The sequence below is a fragment of the Pelobates fuscus genome, chromosome 2 (assembly GCF_036172605.1).
Source record: "Pelobates fuscus isolate aPelFus1 chromosome 2, aPelFus1.pri, whole genome shotgun sequence".
In the NCBI taxonomy this organism is placed as follows: Eukaryota; Metazoa; Chordata; class Amphibia; order Anura; family Pelobatidae; genus Pelobates; species Pelobates fuscus.
In genome coordinates this window covers 106,843,514-106,867,852 of record NC_086318.1, presented here as the reverse complement: position 1 = coordinate 106,867,852, position 24,339 = coordinate 106,843,514, and positions in this window count along the sequence as shown.

Sequence of the window (24,339 nt, the reverse complement as noted above, 5' to 3'; positions counted from 1 at the left end):
AAAATGGATGTTTAAGACAGAATGGAACTTGGGCTTATAGCAAATATATTATTGCACACCCAGGACCTTGCGTCCTATATCTTTTAACCATTTCCCTATTCTAAAGGTCCAGTCAAAACCAGTCATATTCTCACGCAGTTCCTCAAAACATGGGAATCCATCCTTGGCACACTCAACATATATTAAAAACACACATAGTACATTTATCCCTGGGTCAACTAACACTTCCTCTCTCTCTGGCTAACTCTACAAAAATAAAAATAGTTCAATAGTTCAGCATAGTTCAGAAAAATAGAATAAGTCTTTCATAGAGTATAAAGAAATCAGTTTAGACACCAGACATTTTGTTCCATAAAAATGGCTAAGGGTAGCAATATGGCTGACAACAAGACAATGTCAGCTTCCACATAGTTCTTCTTTTGTTTGCTGGATTTTCACCACAATGCTCTGTGCAACACCCCAATGGTTGAAAGGGTTATTACAGAACCAGCGGTATTAGACAGCACTGCACCTTCAGGACTTTCCAGGTTCTTGCGTGCAAAGTTTATGTCCTCATAAATAAGTATCTCAGTTTCTTCGGCCTGCATGGATAATGACCAAACAGATGTAATTGCAAAATACTTTTTGCATGGTCAGCCAGAGAGATTGGTGTGTAGTCCCAGAAATCAGGCGGCACAAACACTCCAGGATGGTCTCTACAATCATACAAACACAAGGATCAATACAACATTAATACATTAATTACCTAGGCTAAAACTTAAATGAGAGATTAAGGTTAAACCCTTAATTTGTGTAACATGTACTTCTCTTATATTTGCTTAAATTGTATGCAATCTGTCTTCTATGAAGTTTTACATAATACCCCTTTGGAATGCCTTTATTCGGATGAGAGAAGCACTCACTCTATAGAAATGCTTGTTAGGATGAATATTAAAACACTAACATATACATATGGGGATAATTTCCAATAAAACTCTGTTCCTAAACTGGAACCTTGATTTGATACTCAAAATTAATTACTTTAATAATCCCGAATAATTCAATACTCTTGGATTAACACCTAAAACTATATAAAATATTAAAAACATGAACCATCTGTGTATTAGGCTGGGGTTGTTGGGTGTGGGTATAGGTTGGAAGCTATGGTTGGTATTGAGGAATCTGTGGGGGTGGGTTTGGGCACTCATTTTTCCAGTGACCCTGCTATCCATAATTAGAACAGTTGTTCCACCAATGCTGAAGTTGTTGCCTCTACAAAAGTTAGACCCTTTAACCAAATCCTCTACCTCTGCCTTTATTCCATATGCAGGATGGGATTACCTAACTCACACCCCCTCTTTGTGTACCACACAGATATAATATTAATAAGCTTTTAAAGGTTGAATTGATAGTTAAATTGTGTATATAAAGCAAGGTTGTCTAGGGTATATACATCGACAATGAAAGCATAGCCTTCATATAGGGCTTGCAATACTGACAGTCTGTGACATGAGCGTAATGCAGATATGCAGTTAGGTACTTTTCCATTGTTATAATATATTGAAAACACTAAGACCTTGCAAATTTTTAAAACGCATATTGCTTCCTGTACCTGGTGCCGTGCAAGGATGTAGTTGGGACATATTTCAAATTGAGTGTCAAAAGTCTAACCACAAAACTAAATGTTATACGCTTATCAAGAAAGTTTTAAACCGTTAGTGCATACTTTGGATAGCCTCTTTGCATAATTTGGCACCTGGTGAGATTATTATATTATTTATTAATCCTCTTCTGGATCTACAAAATGCTTTCAATTTACCCATACAAATATAATACAGTAGTTTTGGAGATTAAAATTACCTCACTTATACATTTCAGAAATTGTCTAATCTCTATTAAAAATACCATGTAATTATTACCCCATAATCAATGAGGCATATTAGATGAATCTTATTTTGACACAAACAATGCAATATACTTTTAAAAGTAGAGTTAATTCTGAGCTGGACAATACTCCCCTATTAGAACTCCTTTTTGATGGAGAGACATCTTGTCCATTCAATCCTTTTTATCAGTAAAATAATGACTTTCAGGATTAATCAATTTGCAAATGCAAACGTGGACCCACGATTTGAACAGCAGAAGTTTGCGGGGCCCCTTTCACGTGGGATGTAACAAGCGCTTTTCTTGCTCCAGGAGCGATAGCATACAATGGTTTCATTCCAGCCGGCTGGACAGCATTTCACCTTTTATAAAAACACTAAATGCTTACGTTAATCATATGCAAATCACTCTGCTAGTTAAACTCCTACACCATGGATAATAAAATACATAAAACACATAACACACCAATTTATTTCAAACCATATAACTCATATTCAGCATCCAATGTAATATTACACTTCATCTCACAAAACAGACATTTCACAAAACAGACGTAGTAGAAACACATAATGGGTACCCAGCAGATATGCCAATACAGAAAACACATCCATTGCACGCAACTACACACTCTGTGTCCCTTCTAGGAAACACGGGTAGACACAATATAGCTATATCAGACCACAACACAGAGACTCCAACTACTCTTGGCCAAACACTAGTATTCAACAGCTAATAAAACAGTTATTTGCTAGGTTATTTGGCTGGCATTCTTATCAGTAGCACTAGACTGAGACAAACTGATTCAAATATAATTTAAAACAACACAGCAACATATAAGTTAAACCACTTTCCAGTTAACACATTATCACAGTCACCATTTACACAGAATAAACAGTTAACAGCTGTATTCAGAACATATTATTGTAAGGTATACCAATTGTATTTTTTTCTTAATTAACTTCATTACTTTAATCTACCATAGTATTGTATATAAAAAAAAGGATCCATTTATATAGCGCGCTCATAACTCAAATATTTGTATAAAACTTCCATTAACTAATCTGAGATGATGCTGCATCAACTTAAATCTTATAGAAACATCTGGACCAGATTATACAGACATGGTTTCACCCGAATCTTTCAGAACTCTCAGAGACTTAAAAATTTATACTAAACCATGTTTAAAAGGCATGGCAAACCTTAGACTGGTCAGTCTCCAAGAGCCTTAGTAACACAGGTAGAAACCTTTGTCCATGATCTCTGATTCAGGCTATATACCACAATTTAAAAGAACACATATAATGTGAGACATAGAAGACACAAAATATATGCAGAAGGCATCTGTAGCAATAAAAAGGTTAGCTTACAGCACAAAATGAAGCATGTGTTGGACCGCTGAAAATGTAAATTTTGCTCTTATTTACAAACAAAAATCATATTTACAGTATGGATCCTTTGCAACAAACACGCAGGGCAGGGAAGATGTGCTGATTGGTGTTCTTTACAATTAATCCCATATGGGGAATTAACTTTAAAATACTAATGAAATGATACTGAGCTCATCATGCAAATACACTATCCCACTCTCACAGAAAATTTAGTGGGCTTATGGTATTAAAGTAACAATCATACCAGGCACACAGATCCCATGTGAAATAACTTACAATAAAACAGAGTAATAAACTTATACTTCTATGTGACATAAAGAATAAAGCAAAAAGAGTTTAACTACTTCATATTCTTACATGGTTATTTCCCATTCCTAGGACAAATCTTTCAAACACTTATTCACACACACAATCACCACCAGACTTAACTAATGACAATTAGAGGGTGGACAAGGTGAACCTATTTATCTGTGTGCACTTTTTCTTTATCCTAGTATATTCACTTATATACTAAATCCTGTCTATTCACTTATAGACACCTTAGTCTCTTACTGTCTAGTTCTCTTACTAGACCTATTTAGTTCACTTACTAGAAATATATATATCCTGTCTAGTTCCCTTACTAGACTATTTAACGGGACCTTTATTTAAACTGAGTCACATAAAACACATATAATAAATAACCTTTCCTTAAATGATGTAGGCTTACAAAACCATGGGGATCATAGATTCAGGGCGTCAAGATAGACACAAGGAATTACTACTCACCCGAAATGGTTTGGCTACAATCCCACTTCTGACACCAAGCTGAAAGGTAAATCTGCTACTCGTGTGACTCGGTCCCTCTGGTCACTATTCTCCAACCCTCGATTGTCAGCTGAATATTCAGAGATGATTTATGGAAGCGATTAATCAGACACACACTCTCTCTCTCTGCTTTCCATAATCATCTGATCATTTATTCAAAGAGTCTCAATATTTATGCTATGTTTGTCACATACATTGGTTACAAATAGGTTACACAAAGGTTACATAAAAGAGGAAGTAGTTTCTGCTGTTACGTTCAATATTCCATAATCTATTCTTACAAAATATCACATGTACATTGTGGGTAAGCGTATCCTGTTACAACTTGTGACTTTCAGTTATGTTTTGTAAGCGGTTCTGCAAAAAGAGCTTGCTAATACATTTACAAAATAATTCATTTTATACAACACTGACAGATTAATTGTTTAATATTCCTTCAATGTGTCTATAGGTTAAATTGGAATAAGTAGCTTTTTACTTCATAGGCTGTTAGTAGCAGCTGGTTTAATACATTACTCCTAGAAATACAGCCAGATCATGTCACATGCAAGATTGTTCCATTAAAATGATGCAAGATCCCTTCAAATTTCAGAAAAATACAGGCAGATATTGCCTCCTGCCATAACAAAAATGGATACTTCATATTTCACAAAAGCATGATGCAATTCTACATGCTCCATGTATATATTCCTTAAAAATAAAAAATAAATGCTGAATCCTGCAGCCTTGATGGATCTTGCCAAATTCCTGCAATTTCTGTAGAAATACACACTGGGGTTAATTTATATGTACTCTTTCTGGGGTTAATTTATATGTATATATGTACTCTTTCTGGGGTTAATTTATATGTACTCTTAAGATTATGCAGTTTTTGGCAGTACAATAAAATATGCATATACATTTTAAATAATGAAATGGTTGATTGCAAATGTTATACTATGAACTTGAAATTTAAAATAATTTTGGACATGTAAAACTGAGAATTTTATGGCAAGACAGGAGGCTTCATATTTGCTTATCTTTCTTTACTGAAACCTCCAGCAACAAAGAAACAGTTAACATAAGAGTAAAAAAAAATCAACCAATCAGAATGCATAACAGTAATATACAGTGCCATCAGACTCCTCCCAACTCCTCTTTCTTTGCTGCTTGCCTCCCAGGTGAGTCAATTCTGATTACATTGCCTTAATCATTTTAGTTTGTCCTTATTCTTTATATTTTATATATATATTTATTTATGTTTTTCTGTTTATTTTTTTCCAGTACTTTGTATATTTTCAATTTCTAGTATATATTTGTATTAGTGTTACGTCACCATATTGTTTTCTGGTTAGATTGATTTTTATCTTGTTGGGCCGTTTTTTATAACTGCCCCCGCAGGGTTTTATCGCAGTTTCTTTTCTCTCTCGAGGCCTTCACAGCCTTTTTTCTTGACCCGCCTCCTCACATCTCCCACATATCACAGCCGCAGACTCCACTTCCCAGGGAGCCGCAACACAATTTTGCGCCCTTTTTCAGGGGTCTTTCCCTGTGACGCGATCTCTCCGCCTACCTGTTTTGCAGCGGCCATCTTGTCTGTCTTCGTTTTTTTTTCTAGCCTTTTTTCTCTGGCGCATTAACGGACGGCATTGTGGGCACATCCACTTATATGTTTCGCCTGTGGTAAGTTTTTACTCTCCAATACATCCCAATACTTATGTTTGTCATTACGATTAGCCTCTAAGGTTTTTCTGATTGCCATTCTTTTATTTCAACAGATTAATTATTTGAATCTGCTGCTTCATTCTAAAGGGCTTTTGTGGGTGACCCCCACTATTTATTTTAATACTGACTTTGTGGCTAAGTATAATACTATACTTGATGTTCTATCACCTAATCTCATAAATTGTGGATAATCACACTAAAATTTACAAACCTAACATGGTAAACTCCACCTCTTGTCTTACTACACCCACTACTTTTTATTGCCATTCACTGTGTGGGCTGACTCCCCACTGTTTTACTTTGTAGGTGACCTCCACTGTTTTGCCTCAGGGCAGGGGCATACCTAGAGCATTTGGCACCCGGGGCTGGTCCTCGTTTTGGCACCCCCCCCCCCCCCTGCACACTTTAAAATGTAAAAAACACCCACCATTTTTTTAAATGTATGTTGCATTGATCAATGTCTGCGTGTTTCAATGTAAGCATGTTTTTGTATGGAGTAAGTGTGAGTGAATGTAGGGTGTGTTTGTATGTAGTGTTGGCATTTTAATGCAGGCATGCATTTGTGTGTGGTGTTGGCGAGATGCAGTGGTGTGGTTATATATAATGGTGATGTTTTAATACAGAGGTGTGTTTGTATGTAGTGTTGGCAAGATGCTGAGATGTATGCAGATATATACACACACTGATACACATGCAGATACAGACACACAGTCACAAAAAGATACAGAGACACATATATACACACATGCAGCTACACAGACACACATACACATACAGAATGCCATCCTCCTGTTTCATACCTGCTGGCTGGGGCTTTTGGGAGTTGGGCTCTGGTTCTCTCTCAATCAGTGCCGCCCTCCATCCTGCGTGTCTTAGTGTTAGTTGGGAGGAAGTGACTGAATTTCACTTCCCCCCAGGGCTGCCATTACATTATTACAGAAGCCTGGTCGCACCATTAAAGCACCATAGCGCACAACCGGGCTCCTGAAGCAGTGGTGACTCTAGGAACAATATATAGGGGAGGCACATAAACAGGGAGGGCTGGGAGCATGAATAATTTTCACTAGGTAATGGGGTAATGTGCTGCCATTGGCTGTCTGACGACAGCATGTTGTGCATGCTGGCATCAGACAACACATTTGCATAGAATTCACATTAGCCACCTAGATTTCTGGGATGGCTGACACGTCTTAACTTTGATCTTTGTTTAGTAGATAACTCACTTATTTGTTATCCTTATGTGGGATTGACATATTTAATTAGGGAGCTATGTACTAAACACATACACAACCACAGATATACGCACGCATTTAGTTATTAAGAGGTCCACCCAACCTCCCTACCTTGCTCTGGGAGGGCTGGACTGGATCCTCCACATGGTGACTAGCGGTTGCTGCAGGGCTGGGATCTCTCTGTGCTCTTCCTGCACAGCTCACTCGCACGACCAGTAGTGATGCCGATGCCAGGATCACGTCATATCCTGGCTGTCGGCTTACTGCTGGGCACGCACAAACTCCTATATGGTCTGTAAAAAATGTTTAATCTCACTGCCTCTCAGTATATATCTGTCTTAGCCCCTTGTGTGAAAATGTGCGTTTGTGATAGCCTATGTACATGCAATGTGTGTGAATGTGAGCCTGTGTATAATGTGTGTACGTGACAGTGGGGGAACAGTTGTATGTGCCTGGGACTAAGTCGGTGATATTGCATGGGGGAATGTGACAACGTGGAGGTATATGTAAGTGGATGAGTATTACTAGTAGGAGAAAGGTGTCAAGGTGTTTTCTTTCTTCTAAAATCTTATTTTTTCAGCCCCAAAAAAGGTCAAACAAAAAACCATAATAACCGATGCAATTATAAAAAATACATTTAAAAAACGAGTGCAAACAAAGATCAAAGTTAAGACGTGTCAGCCATCCCAGAAATCTAGGTGGCTAATGTGAATTCTATGCAAATGTGTTGTCTTCACCCATGGAGGGCTCCGTGCAGACTGAGCTCTGCAGGGCGGGGGAAGGCTTATAAAGCCTTGCCCCACCCTGCAATTAGGCTCAGAGCACTCTGATTGGTGGGTTTAAGCCATCCAATCAGAGTGCTCTGACAGGTAAGTGAAGAGACTGACAGGTATGTCTCTACATTTACCTGTCACAGCAATCTGATTGGTTGGTTTGAAATCCACCAATCAGAGTGGTCTGTGTCATTTTACACAGCGTAGGAAAGTTCTTTGGAATGTTCCCACGCTGTGTAATGTGACTCATAACTCTCTGATTGGTTACTTAATCCACCAATCAGAGAGTTATGACTCAAATTGCACAGCGTGGGAAAATTCCAAAGAACTTTCCCACGCTGTGTAAAATGACACAGAGCACTCTGATTGGTGGATTTCAAACCAACCAATCAGAGTGCTGTGACAGGTAAATGTAGAGACTTACCCATCAGTCTCTTCATTTACCTGTCAGAGCACTCTGATTGGATGGCTTAAACCCACCAATCAGAGTGCTCTGAGCCTAATTGCAGGGCGGGGCAAGGCTTTATAAGCCTTCCCCCGCCCTGCAGAGCTCAGTCTGCGCGAAGCCTTCAATGGGTGAAGAAGGATTATTTTTTTTTTTGTGCTCGTTTTTTTTTTATATATAATTGCGTCGGTTATTGTGGTATTTTATTTGGCCTTTTTGGGGGCTGAAAAAATAAGATTTTAGAAGAAAGAAAACATCGAATGGTAAGTTGTTTTTTTTTTTTACAGGTACATAGTTAAAGGTCCCCCCTCATTAGTTTTTAGGGTGAGGGGGGTAGGTAGGGGGATCATTTTTATTGGGGGGAGGGGGTGACTAGGGGTTTGGGGACCCCTAGTCACCTTGGGGGCGGGACACATTTTTTTTAGGGCCCCCTCCCACTGTTCCGAAGTTGCTGAAGTTCCGAAGTCTTGAAGTGCCGAATTGCCGAAGTCCCGAAGTCCCGAATTGCGAAAATCCCGAATTTCGGAATGCCGAACCGAACTGAAAATGTTCCCCATGCACATTCCTAGTGACTGGTGACTAAGGGAGGGGGTGACTGGTGACAGAGGGAGGGCGTGAATGGTGACAGAGTGACTGAGGGGGTGACAGAGTGACTGAGGGAGGGGGTGACTGGTGACTGAGGAAGGGGGTGACTGGTGACAGAGTGACTGATCGGGGGGTGACAGGTTGACTGAGGGAGGGGTTGACTGGTGACAGAGTGACTGAGGGGGGTGACAGGTTGACTGAGGGAGGGAGTGACAGGTTGACTGAGGGAGGGAGTGACAGTGTGATGGAGGGAGGGGATGACTGGTGACAGAGGGAGGGAGTGACAGAGTGACCGAGGGAGGGGTTGACTGGTGACAGAGTGACTGAGAGAGGAGGGTGACAGAGTGACTTAGGGAGGGAGTGACAGGGTGACTGGTGACAGATGGAGGGGGGTGACAGAGTCACTGAGGTAGGGGTGACTGGTGACAGAGGGAGGGGGTACAGGGTGATTGAGGGAGGGGGTAAGTGTATTATGATTAGGTGTAGGTGAATTTACAATATCTTACAATTCAGGGGCTGCTTCTCTCCATCCCAGCCCAGAGTCAGGCAGTGCAGTAGGTGCAGGTAGAGTGGCCGCGCAGGGGAGGCCCCTTTCCGAATAAACGCTCTGCGCCCCTTGCTGGTACACTCCGTAACAACCTCCCTGGTGCTCAGTGATAACTCAGAACACAGACTGGGAATCCCCTCACCGTGTTCTGACTCACTGACTTAGCGCCGGAGCCGCGAGGGAGAGGATTACTATTGTGAACCAGCAGGAGGTACAGAGTGTGGCACCTCCCTACTGAGTGGTACCTGAGGTATTATTAAACCTGATAATACAGGCTTGGGTATCCCTAAGCCCAGGGAGCCCTTGGGTATCCCTAAGCCCAGGGAGCCCTTGGGTATCCCTGAGGCCTTCTGGAGGTCTCCCATTCCATGACCCTAGAATAATCCAGCACCCATGCTCTGCCGAGTGGGCTCCGCCAGACCACATAGCTAATTTCTGCATAATGTGGCTGCGCAAGCCCTTAGAGAAAGAAATTAGAGCAAAATTGAGGGCTGAATGCCCCAAGCCAACTAATCCTGATAAAGTTGCCTCCTTTTTGGAAATCTGGCCTTCTAACGAGGCCTTATCCCTACGCCAACTCTCTGCCAAATTGGCCCTGCTTTTGTGCCTTGTGTCTTTTCGCAGAGTTTCTGATGGTCAGGCCTTTGGCTCTCACATAGTGTTTTTCTTTCATCAGACGGAGTCAGATTTACCATTACCAGGTGTACAAAGATGAATTACTCATCGTTTTTTAACCCTAACTTCCTGGAAAGTCTGTCTCTCTGCGTTGCCAGTTGTACCCGTCAATACATTTAAAGCACAACTAATCTACATTCTTCTTCGAGACCGCTTCTTATTTCTTATGTTAGACTGCACAGACCAGTCTCCTCGCTGGATCAGATGGTTGCTCCATAATGCAGGAATTGACCAATCTGTTGGTGCTCATTCGGTTAGAGGTGCTGCCACATCTTCTGCATTTCGTGCAGGCAGTTCTCTGTCGGATATTTTCTCTTCCACAGGTTGGTCCAAAGAATCCTAGACTTGCGCTGCTTTTTCTATTATAGAAGAGCGTTAAAAAAGCAAATATGAAGCCTCCTGTCTTGCCATAAAATTAGGGATTATTTTAGTTTAAGCAACCGAATAATCTAAATTTTATTGAAGACAGGAGGCAAATATTTTCCCTACCTTACATTAGTTTTCTCCCACCCTTCAAGGTCTCAGACGCTAATATTTATTTGTTCACTCTGGATTAAAAGGTTAGTCGTATACCACTTGTTATATCATATGCTATTGCCTTAATGTGTGGACTATAGTTCAGTTGTTAGATTGTTTAAAATAAACTCATATTTCAATTAATCTTAAAATTACATGTGAGTACTGAATTTCTCTTACCCAAGAGACCATACTTTCATGGTTCTCTCTCTTTTTCTCCTAGTGTGAAGTTTTCACATTGACTCTGCAGGGAGTTTCTAATCTGTTTTGGTACAGTTCGTTTACCTGGTTGGCTTCAAAAGGATCTACTGTTTCGTTGATAGTTTCGTTATTACAGTTCGGCAACATCAAGAAAGAAGAATTGGGAGGAGTCTGATGGCACTGTATATACTGTTGTGCATTCTGATTGGTTGAATTTTTTTTTACACTAATGTTAACTGCTGGAAGTTTCAGTAAAGAAAGATAAGCAAGTATTTGCCTACTGTCTTTAATAAAATTTAGATTATTCGGTCACTTAAAATAGAATTAGCCCTAATTACCATGTTTCTTGCTAAAATTACTTATTAATTATTAAAAACTGTAGTTTCATTTGAAATACATTGTATGAAGGCATGCAATGGGAGAATTGTCACAGTTTCAAAGTCTCACCTTGAAGTTCGCAACACATTTCGATTGGCACTGTTCCATGAAGCAGCTCCAAGAACAGAAAAGTCATGATTTTAAGATTATGTTTAATCTACCGTGAGCTAATTAACTTTTTTTTTACGCATTAGTAGAGGTTACATACTTGAACTTAACTTGGTTCTTTTAAACTTTTTTACTTTTTTTATTTGCAGTTTTTACCTTTTACAAATGCACAGTAGAATACAATGAGCACAGTAGAATGAAGTTTGTACAGTGAAAATTGTATAGCAAAGTTTTGTGCATCATATAAAGTACATTGTATAGACAAGAGGTTGTTAGGAGCGTTGGTGGTAACATAACAGTTGCAGAGTGACGTTTGTAGGCAGTGTTGCCTTCCTCTTAGTCTGTGATCTCTGAGTGTCATGCATTCATTTCGTAAGCGCTGACTTTACTGTGGGGAATTAGACTGGGGAGAGTCAACCTAGTGGGGGAAAAGGGGAAGAGTGGCGATGGGAGGGGGTCCATATTGCTCCGTTCATCTAGCTTTAGGTATGGGTGATCATGGCTATCTGCCCTTAGTGGGTCGCCAAATGGTTTGGTCTTATACCCAGAAGCGTGGATACCTGCTCCCTTGCCCTAGGCATTCTTCTCTGGGGTCCTGGGTGGGCCAATATATCAACCTTTGGGCGGTTGTTTGGTTCTTTTACATTGAAAAAAATAATATTTAATGAATACCTGAAGGGGCCCAGTCACTTCTATATTAAAATAAATCTGATCCTTACAGTAAATCAGACTTTACCTTAAATGTACAAGAAGCAATGCATCTAGTATCATTTGCTTGTCCAAAAATAAATCAATTATGGAAATATTAGCCATAATTTTTTCTTGAAAAATATATACTTATTGTGCCTGGCATGCAGGTGAAATGGTCAATTGACCCCTAGGCTATTAGTATAGAGAGGCTGTGTGCTGCAGCCTCACATCATTCATATGGAGGTTAAAATAACAGGAGGCACACAAGGATGTCTGTTTAAAAAGTATTGCAACAGTAAGGCAGAGGACAAAGTTTTGTGTATTTTGGGTTTGTGTATGGGCTGGTGACCCACGTCAATATGGATGTTTCCATGTATAATGCAATGTTCAGGGCTGACCAGACTGCCAGATTAATGTCAATGGAAGTGTTACAAGTAGAAGCAGACTGAGATGAGAATGTGCTAAAGAAATCCGTAACAGACACTAGTTGTCAGTGTTGGCAATGGAGTTATTTAATTTATATATTTAATCATTTATTTAAAATCTCATTTTATTGTGAATACTTTATCATGCTGCAATATCTTCCACCATTGGGTGGTATGGAATCTGGACTGGTGAATCAACATTCAGGGGGAGATGAAAGGGGGAGTCATCACCAGTGATTCATCTTGCATCACTGGTGACACCAATAATGGGCAAGCCAAACAAGATATTGGGTGGAACTGCCCACTGAATGGGAGTGTCAGCCTTGCATCAAGCAAACCTGGCTGAGAAACAGCCTCCAACATACAGGACCATGCAGATAGTGCTGATGAATCATTATCTGCATGAACCAAGTGCAAGCTGCACCTTGAGATCATCTCTAATGATATTCTCATGCTGTGTTTCCTGATCTCCCCGGATGCGGACACCAGTGAATAAAATTGGAACAGTGGGACATGTATCTAAATATCATGGAAACACCAATGCAGGAACGTTGGTTGGTTATTGGTTGCAGGGATATATGATGTTACACCATGAATCTCCAGCAGCCTACATCTCTCGGATCCATATAGTGCATGTTTTGTGTGAATAGGACAATTCATATCATGAGATATGTGATTTCAATGCTCAAAAAGGTTTTTTTTTTGGAACCCCAAGACAAAAGTTGCCAGCCTTCTCTTGCTGCTCCTTTTTATTTCACCTAAAATATAGCAGGATGTATTCTGGAGAAGAAACAACCAGAATATGTTATACAATGTTCCATTGTCTCAGAAACTGGTATGTGATTTAAATTTTTTTGTAAGGTATCCTAAGACCAATCTTTCTCCTCTGCTTGCTCAGTGTTGAGTACTTTGACAATGGTAATTGTAAGCATACATCATGAAAACGCACTGTAAAAAAGCAAAATAAAAAACAAGAAAAAAAACTAAGAGAGGTTTACAAGCAAAAGGACAAAATGTGTCATTTTTCTTTTTTTAAGTGTGTACTTTGAGGCATTATGATTCACTACTGTACAGAAGAATAAAGGTTCTTGTTACATCCCAAAACAGGGAGGAATGAAAAGAAAGAAAAATAATAAAAAATAAACAACTTTGTACAAAAACTGCAATTTAGCGATTACACACTTTTTTTCCTTCCTAAAAAATGAATCAATCATTTTTCACTTTCAGACAATAATTATAAAGAATATGTCATATGTTATTAAATGTTAGCTCACACTCCCATTAGAAGTTCCTAAGACTGCAAATAGATTCTAATAGATTTTTTTTTAACAGCACATTTATTGCATTCAGTGGTCAGCTGAAGCATTGTGCATAACAGTAACACTTTATTTTACATTTAGATTGTCATCGATGGTTTCTTTCTAGTAAACATGCAAATCACATACAGTAAGTGCCCAAAATAAGGATGTATTATACAAAACAATTCAGCTGAATTATGTCTAATGAAGTAACATTACTTCTCATGACTACTATAGAAAATGGTCAGTAAATATTTAAGACACATAGGGTGCTACATATGCAATTGTGAAGTATTTTTTACAAGATGAGTGTAAATACGTTATTACAACTTTCCTATAGCCAGCTCATCTGAAAATCAAACATTTAGATAGATATTTTAAAACATTGTGCCTGTGTTTATTAACATCACTGAATGTGGTCAAATCTTTCCTGCCATCCAAAAATAATTTTTAAGGAAGCGGAATTTTGATCATATGGCAGTTTGACATATTTCACTAACTCAGTAATACAGAGTTGTAGTGTCTTTGCAGAAGTTGCTTACTACTAGCATTAATGAGACATTCTTTAACTCGTCCCCTACTCACTTAATTTACACTTTATAATTCTCTCTTTTGGGAGGCTGTCAAATTAATGCCAAACTTTGCTGCGGCACAATATATTAGACTCAACCTTTTTCACCTTGTAGCTAATGAATTTACATCAGTGGCAGTTGAAGCTATAGCAACATTCACTTGTATACTAGAACTTAATGGATGATTAATGGCAATGAGAAGGAAGGTTGTAGTGAGGTTATTGTTGCACTGGTATGAGATGATGCTTCAATTGTTTCCATCAAATGAGGAAATTCAACAACAGATAGAGATGGACTTAGAAAATAATGGCGAGTGCACAGAAGGTGCGGAAAATATTGCACCGCTGCCTCTGCAATCCAGACTCTTCTCATAACCAAGTTCCTCCTGTGACCGACTTAAACAAATGTCATATTCATCACCAAAATCAAGACTAGATACTGGTGCCCCCTAATCACTCCTTGGGTACTCTGCTCTACCTCTTCGGTGAAGGTAGTCTATGAGTCTATGATGGCACCAAAAAAAAGTCTCTGCTGAGCTCTCCCTTAGTTGATATTTGGTGGTGGTGGCGTCTAAAAAAAGTAGAAGGTAACTTTGGGAATGGCAAAATCCCTTGCTTCGACCACCATAAAGCACAGGAGGTGTAGTGCTTGAACTAGCTATGGTGGAAGGAGCTGCAGTGAAAGCAGCAGAAGTTATCGTGCGGCTGGAAGTCAAGTTTGTGAGCCTAGCTGACCAGGTCTCCCACACGCACACAGGCACTGCAATGGTAAAACACACAGTCACATATGGTCTGTCTCTTTAAGTTCATGCAGTCAAAGTGTCGATTTTCCCCTATTGGTCAGTGTAACTATCTATAAATAAAACAAACATTTAGTGTCTGTCACCTAACTAGTTGATCATCTTTATTACATCCTCGTGGTTGAAGAGGAGAAAGACCACATGATTGGGCAGACCTCTTGTCCCTGATGACAAACTTATTTGTACCTAGCCCAAAAAAAAAAAAAAGCTTCTTCTCAATTCCATTCCCCCTTTTTTTCTGGTGCCTGGAATAGAAATTTAAAATCACAATTTAAAATAAACATGTGCTGCCATTGTATAAGTCTTTGGTTTCATGATTAGTCTACATTGTGCTTTGGAAATCGGAAATTCAGCCGATTACCCAATCGTCCCAAGCATGAAATGTAGTTTGAAACAAAACAAGTCTCCAAATCAACAATTACACTACAACTCTAAATGTCTACAATTCTAAAGTGTAAACTATGTTACAAGGAAGAAACAATGAGAAAATTATGGGCGGTGAAGAAAGAAAAGTCTTACATTATCACAATCTAAAGGAGTCTGATTGACTGGATCATCCAAGCACATTACTTAAAGCGGCACTGTCATGCCGAATCCCGTTTTTTTTTTAACCCCCCTCCCGCCTCCACTACATCCAATCGACCCCCTAGTCACCCCCAAATGCCCCTAAGCCCCCCACATTACCTCTTTTTAATTCTTTATCTTCTGCCCCGATCTATATTCAGGGCGCCGCCATCTTTGTGTGGGTAGGTGAAGTCCCTGTGGGACACGTCATCTACCCACACAACACAGACTGTGAGATTCCCGCACATGCCCAGTGAAACACCTGGACATGCGAACGGGAATTTCATCTATTCATTCATTCATCAGACAGACGAATGAATGAATAGAAAAAATCAGATGAACAAACTAACACTGAGTATCAGTGTTAGTTTGTTCGTTCAGTTTATTACAAGGAGGGAGCTACCGGCGTGCAGCTCCCTCCTTGTAATATGTAACTATAGAAGCGGCAGGGAGCAGTGCTCCCCACCACTTCATAAGCCCCCCAGGTCCCCTCCTCACTCTATGGGGGTCAATATGACCCCCATAATAGGACAAGGGAGATTAAAATCTCCCCAATACCCCTACTCGCTATACCGCGAGTAGGGGCATGTCCACTAAACAGTGAGCAGCCTGTGGCTGCTCACTGTAAAAAAAAAAAAATGGTAATAAGGGGGGGGGACCTACTGTCCCCCCCCCCGGCCACCACCCCTGCGCGGTGGGTGGGGGCCCTAATAAAACAATAAGGGGGGGGGACCTTCTGTCCTCCCCCCTGGCCCCCACCCCTGAGCGGTGGGTGGGGGCCCTAATGAAAACAATAAGGGGGGGGACCTATTGTCCTCCCCCCCTGGCCCCCACCCCTGCGCGGTGGGTGGGGGCCCTAATAAAACAATAAGGGGGGGGGACCTATTGTCCTCCCCCCCTGGCCCCCAACCCTGCGCGGTGGGTGGGGGCCCTAATAAAACAATAAGGGGGGGGGGACCTATTGTCCTCCCCCCCTGGCCCCCACCCCTGCGCGGTGGGTGGGGGCCCTAATAAAACAATAAGGGGGGGGACCTACTGTCCTTCCCCCCGGCCCCCACCGCTGAGCGGTGGGTGGGGGCCCTAATAAAAACAATAAGGGGGGGGGACCTACTGTCCTCCCCCCCGGCCCCCACCCCTGAGCGGTGGGTGGGGGCCCTAATAAAACAATAATGGGGGGGACCTACTGTCCTCCCCCCTGGCCCCCACCCCTGCGCGGTGGGTGGGGGCCCTAATAAAACAATAAGGGGGGGGGACCTACTGTCCTCCCCCCTGGCCCCCACCCTTGCGCGGTGGGTGGGGGCCCTAAATGACCCCCCCCTCATCAAGGTGACTAGGGGTCCCAAGCCCCTAGTCACCCCCCACCCAAAACATTCTATCCCCTACCTACCCCCCTCACCCTAAAAATAGTGAGGGGGGAATAAAATAACTAACCTGTAAAAAAAAAAAAAATTAAACTTACCATTTGACGTCTTCTTTTTTCTAAATTCTTCTTACTTCAGCCCCCCAAAAGGCCAAATAAAAATCCATAAACCCGTCGCACTTTAAAAAAAAAAAAAAAAAAACTGAGCGCAAACAAAAATTAATCCATCTTCACCCATGGAGGGCTCCGCGCAGACTGAGCTCTGCAGGGCGGGGGAAGGCTTATAAAGCCTTGCCCCGCCCTGCAATTAGGCTTAGAACCCAATGATTGGTTGGTTTAAGCCAATCAGAGTGCTCTGTGTCATTTTACACAGCGTGGGAAAATTCAAAAGAACTTTCCCACGCTGTGTAAAATGACAGATCACTGTGATTGGATGGTTTTCAAGCCATCCAATCACAGTGCTCTGTGTCATTTTACACAGCGTGGGAAAATTGAACTTTCCCACGCTGTGTAAAATGACACAGAGCACTGTGATTGGATGGTTTGAAATCCATCCAATCACAGTGCTCTGTGTCATTTTACAAGCGTGGGAAAGTTCTTTGGAATTTTCCCACGCTTGTAAAATGACACAGAGCACTGTGATTGGATGGTTTGAAAACCATCCAATCACAGTGATCTGTCATTTTACACAGCGTGGGAAAGTTCTTTTGAATTTTCCCACGCTGTGTAAAATGACACAGAGCACTCTGATTGGCTTAAACCAACCAATCATTGTGTTCTAAGCCTAATTGCAGGGCGGGGCAAGGCTTTATAAGCCTTGACCCGCCCTGCGGAGCTCAGTACGCGGCGTGCCTTCCATGGGTGAAGATGGATTAATTTTTGTTTGCGCTCGGTTTTTTTTTTTTAAAGTGCGACGGGTTTATGGATTTTTATTTGGCCTTTTGGGGGGCTGAAGTAAGAAGAATTTAGAAAAAAGAAGACGTCAAATGGTAAGTTTAATTTGTTTTTTTTTACAGGTTAGTTATTTTATTCCCCCCTCACTATTTTTAGGGTGAGGGGGGTAGGTAGGGGATAGAATGTTTTGGGTGGGGGGTGACTAGGGGCTTGGGACCCCTAGTCACCTTGATGGGGGGGGGGGGGTTCATTTAGGGCCCCCACCCACCGCGCAGGGGTGGGGGCTAGGGGGGGAGGACAGTAGGTCCCCCCCTTATTGTTTTATTAGGGCCCCCACCCACCGCGCAGGGGTGGGGGCTAGGGGGGGAGGACAGTAGGTCCCCCCCCTTATTGTTTTTATTAGGGCCCCCACCCACCGCTCAGCGGTGGGGGCCGGGGGGGAGGACAGTAGGTCCCCCCCCTTATTGTTTTTATTAGGGCCCCCACCCACCGCTCAGGGGTGGGGGCCGGGGGGGAGGACAGTAGGTCCCCCCCCTTATTGTTTTTATTTGGGCCCCCACCCACCGCGCAGGGGTGGGGGCCGGGGGGGAGGACAGTAGGTCCCCCCCTTATTGTTTTATTAGGGCCCCCACCCACCGCGCATGGGTGGGGGCCCAGGGGGGGAGGACAATAGGTCCCCCCCCTTATTGTTTTATTAGGGCCCCCACCCACCGCTCAGGGGTGGGGGCCGGGGGGGAGGACAGTAGGTCCCCCCCCCTTATTGTTTTATTAGGGCCCCCACCCACCGCGCAGGGGTGGGGGCGGGGGGGGGGACAGTAGCTCCCCCCCCCCACAATCTTTAACCCCCGTGCAGGGGAGGGGGGGTGTTTATTGTTTTTTTTTTTTGTTTTGTTTTTTTTACAGTGAGCAGCTGCTTCACTGCTTACTAGACATGCCCCTACTCGCGGTATAGCGAGTAGGGGCATATTATTTACTAATACTAAGTAATTTTTACTTAGTATTAGTAAAGTTGGCTGAAAGACCAATTCAGGTCTTTCAGCCTTTTAGTAGATAGCTCCCTGATACCGTGGGAATTAGGGAGTTATCTACTAAGCGGCTGCAAGATGCAGCCACAGCAATGAATAGGATCGGAGTTTCATTCATTAGAATGAAATTCCGATACAAACAAAGTACCGAATTGCATCCTAACACCAATGGAGAATTCTGTTAGGATGCAATTCGGCAGTTTTGCTGGCGTTCTGTCTAAGTGACAGGACGTTCGGCAATACTGACAGGAAGCATTGTGGGAACAGGGAGGAAAGCTAGGGATCATGGGAAAATTGCTCTGACCAGCGGAAATGAAGCACACTTTACTCCTCCGCTGGTCAGAGCTGGTCAAGCGGAGGAATCGCATAAGACAAAGAGTCCCTACTTTGTCTTATGGTTTTAAAGAAAACTAAAGGAGACAGGAAGAAAAGAAGAACAGATCCTGAGATAGGGGTAGAAGAGGAAGAGATTGAGGAAAGGTAAGTTCGGCATGACAGTGCCGCTTTAAGGTGTTCTCCATTGACTTATGCTTATTTTAGTTTGCATTGGAATGTCATAGACTGGAAGAAACCATCCCAGTGAAATGGCTTTATTGACAGTAAGAGTTCCATGAATGGGCACAGAGATAGATAAATTTTAAAGCATTAAACGGATTCCCACTGCTGCCACACATAAAAAATAAGAACCACTGTTTAGCAGATATACCATATCTGCTAAAATCCCCTTCTCAGCGGACTTACGTGTTCCCAGCTTGCACCGTTGCAACCTCATCTTCCTGTCCGCCCGCACCACCAATGCCTTCCACCTCGGTCAGACCGTACTTTGGCTTCCAGTAAGATATAGGACTTAATTTAAGATTCTGGTGCTTGCTTACAAGTCTACATAATGCTGCTCCAACCTACCTATCCTCCCTAATACATAAGTATGTCTCGTCTAGGCCAAAGACCTACATCTATTCTCTGTCCGTGTTGAATGTCTTCTTCCTGTTGTAGGGTGTGCCAATTCTACAACAGGAAGAAGACATTCAACAGTACATAGGCACTAAACCGAAGTTCATTTTTAGGGGAGTAAAAAATCTAAAACAGATTTTGACCTCTAGTTTTACAAAAACAGAAGCTCCGAAAAACTTTTTAATAAATTGGACACAGGAACAGAAGGGCTTCTTCCATTGTAGGACTTGCAAGGCTTGCTGCAGTACCAAGAAAATTAATAAAAAAGTGGAAGATTTTTATTCCGTTGTCACCAACAAGTAGTATCATATCAAATCTTTAATTACATGTCACTCCTCTAATGTAATCTATCTGTTGCAGTGTAGCTGTGGTTTCCAGTATGTGGTAAAAACATCCCGACAGCTAAAAATAAGGGTTAGTGAGCACTTTAGAAATAATTAAAAAGGCTTCCCCAACCATAGCATGTCTAGACACTTTTTGCAACATCACAATTCGGATCCAAAATTCCAAAGTTTTTGTGCAATCGAAAAGGTAATTGGAAATTCTAGAGGAGGGTACATATCAAAGACCCTTAGTATAAAAGAATCTAAATGGATCTTTGAGTTACGTACGCTAACCCCAAAAGGACTTAACATTGATTTTGAAATTAATAATATTTTATAACAAAGATTTTTTTTAGATACGTTTGTTTTGGTCTTTGAATTTTTAGGGGGATTTTTACTATTTTTATGACCAGTGGAGTGCTTAAATTCCCACCTTGTATTTTCTATAGAGATATCTATTTTTGATTATTACTCAATGTTTTTAATATACAATTTTTTCATACAATGCAATAATAATATTTCAACCTAAATGTCCCCGCATTTTGACATATATAGATTATTATTTTTATACATAGGAGACTCTTGATTTATTTTTTAAATGACCCTTATGATCTCATTTGGGGAGTTTACCTGTTAGAGGTTTACTCTGGTTTTGGAATTTTTAGGGTATTTTTTACTATCATTTTTATGATTAGTGGAGTGCTAAATTATCTTTGCTGGGTTTCCTTTGTTCTCGTTGTACTTTGTTTAAGAAGGATTTAGTATATATATTTTTATGAAGCTATTTGTATAATGTAACTAAAACCCCCCTTTCTTTTTTACATGTCCTCTTTATTGATAAATAATTATCCTAATTACTATATACGAGACTCTTTCTACCACTCTGGAAATGGCCTCTATGGCCTCATTTGGGAACTGTATCTATCATACTACGCTACAGAGAAAAATAAGGAGCAGTCCGAAGAAATCCGGTGAAAACGGAAGTGACGCGACGGACCGATTTAATGAATACACACGTCACAGGAAGTGACGCAACGGATTAACGGACTTAATTTCGGTATCCCCATAAGCAGAGACATCAACGAGTTACCCATATCGTTGTTATGGTCTCTGATAAAGGGGATAAACACTGATTTATTATAATTATTTATGTACTTATGTTTTTGAAATGCTTTTTTTTGCGAAATGATTTATAGGGATGGATGTACCAATATGACACCCAGGGTATCCGGACCGGATGTGTAGCCATATTTGAGGTGGCAATACACATCCGGTCCAAACCCTATAAGGAAATGGGTGTGATGTTTGCAATATGTGTAACCAATTATGCTATTAAGTATCTATGCTATGGCCTATATAAACAGTAGTGATGTACCGAACTGTCCGCCAGCGAACAGTTCCCGGCGAACTTAGCGTGTTCGCGTTCGCCGCGGCGGGCGGACACATGCGCAGTTCGATCCGCCCCCTATTCGTCATCATTGGGCAAACTTTGACCCTGTGCCTCTCGGTCAGCAGACACATTCCAGCCAATCAGCAGCACTCCCTCCCTTCCACACCCTCCAACCTCCCTCCCAGCATCCATTTTCGATTCATTCTGAAGCTGCATGCTTAGTGAGAGGAGGGAAAGTTTAGCTGCTGCTGATTAGATAGGGAAATTGATAGCTAGGCTAGGGTATTCAGTGTCCACTACAATCCTGAAGGACTCATCTGATCTCTGCTGTAAGGACAGCACCCCAAAAAGCCCTTTTTAGGGCTATAACATCAGGCTGCTTTTTTTTTTTCCTGTGTAATGTAATTGCAGGCAGAGGCGGCTCTCTAATTAGGCAGTTTAGGCGGCCGCCTAAGGCCTCGCGCTGGCTGGGGCCTCGCGGCCGCCTAAACCGCCTGTTGGCAGAGTGTGTCAGGTCCTCGGTCACTGACCGAGGACCTGACACCAGGAGGGGGCCCGGCGGCTTGCCCGGTATGCCGCCGGGTGCGAGGCCCCTCCTGGCTGCCGGCCACCATCGCAGACACTGGTCTGCAGCTCCGCAGTGTGCAGAGCTGCAGACCATGTGACTCGCGAGAATTGGCCAATCAGAGCGTTGCCGCGGGTTACCACGGCAACGCTCTGAAATCTCGCGAGATTACACGGTCTGCAGCTCTGCGGAGCTGCAGACCGGAAGCAATGGCCACCGGAACACCAGGGAGCCCACTGGACCACCAGGGAAAGGTAGGCTCTCCCTCCCCATCACCCCCCACCACCCCCAGCCGTTCCCCCCACAGCCTCATCACCCTCAGCCTCACTCACCATCACCCCCCACCACCCTCAGCCTCACCCCCCCCTCACCACCACCACCCTCAGCCTCACTCACCATCACCCCCACCACCCTCAGCCTCACCCCCCTCACCATCACCCCCCTCAGCCTCACTCACCATCACCCCCACCACCCTCAGCCTCACCCCCAGCCTCACTCACCATCACCCCCACCACCCTCAGCCTCACCCCCAGCCTCACTCACCATCACCCCCCCCACCCTCACCCCCACCACCTTCACCATCACCCCCCACCACCCTCAGCCTCACCCCCCCACCATCACCACCCTCAGCCTCACCCTCACCATCACCCCCACCACCCTCAGCCTCACCCCCCCACCACCCTCAGCCTCACCCCCCACCACCCTCAGCCTCACCCCCCCCCCACCCTCAGCCTCACCCCCCCACCCTCAGCCTCACCCCCCACCACCCCCAGCCTCACCCTCACCCCCCACCACCCCCAGCCTCACCACCCCCCATCACCAACCATCATCCCTCACAACCCTCAGCTTCACCCCCCCACCACCCTCAGCCTCACCCCCCCCCACCACCCTCACCCTCTCCCCCCACCACCCTCAGCATCACCACCCCCACCACCCTCAGCTTCCCCCCCACCACCCTCAGCCTCACCATCCCCCACCACCCTCAGCCTCACCATCCCCCACCACCCTCAGCATCACCCCCTCAGCCTCACCACCCTCAGCCTCACCCCCCACCACCCTCACCCCCACCACCCTCAGCCTCACCCCCACCACCCCCCTCCACCCTCACCACCCCCCCACCACCCTCAGCATCACCCCCCCACCACCCTCAGCCTCACCCCCACCACCCTCAGCCTCACCCCCACCACCCTCAGCATCACCACCCCCACCACCCTCAGCTTCACCCCCCCACCCTCAGCCTCACCACCCCCCACCACCCTCAGCATCACCCCCCCCCCCACCCCCAGCCTCACCACCCCCATCACCAACCATCACGCCTCACAACCCTCAGCTTCACCCCCCCACCACCCTCAGCCTCACCCCCCCACCACCCTCACCCTCTCCCCCCACCACCCTCAGCATCACCACCCCCACCACCCTCAGCTTCCCCCCCACCACCCTCAGCCTCACCATCCCCCACCACCCTCAGCCTCACCATCCCCCACCACCCTCAGCATCACCCCCTCAGCCTCACCACCCTCAGCCTCACCCCCCACCACCCTCACCCCCACCACCCTCAGCCTCACCCCCACCCCCCCACCACCCTCAGCATCACCCCCCCACCACCCTCAGCATCACCCCCCCACCACCCTCAGCATCACCCCCCCACCACCCTCAGCCTCACCCCCACCACCCTCAGCCTCACCCCCCACCACCCTCAGCATCACCACCCCCACCACCCTCAGCTTCACCCCCCCCCACCCTCAGCCTCACCACCCCCCACCACCCTCAGCATCACCCCCTCAGCCTCACCACCCTCAGCCTCACCCCCCACCACCCTCAGCCTCACCCCCACCACCCTCAGCCTCTCCCCCCCCACCCCCAGTCTCACCACCCCCCTCCACCCTCACCACCCCCCACCACCCCCAGCCTCACCACCCCCCACCACCCCCCACCACCCTCAGCATCACCCCCACCACCCTCAGCATCACCCCCACCACCCTCAGCATCACCCCCCACCACCCTCAGCATCACCCCCCACCACCCTCAGCATCACCCCCACCACCCTCAGCATCACCCCCACCACCACCCTCAGCATCACCCCCACCACCACCCTCAGCATCACCCCCCCACCACCCTCAGCATCACCCCCCCACCACCCTCAGCATCACCCCCCCACCACCCTCAGCATCACCCCCCCACCACCCTCAGCATCACCCTGCCCACCACCCTCAGCATCACCCCCCCACCACCCTCAGCATCACCCCCCCCACCACCCTCAG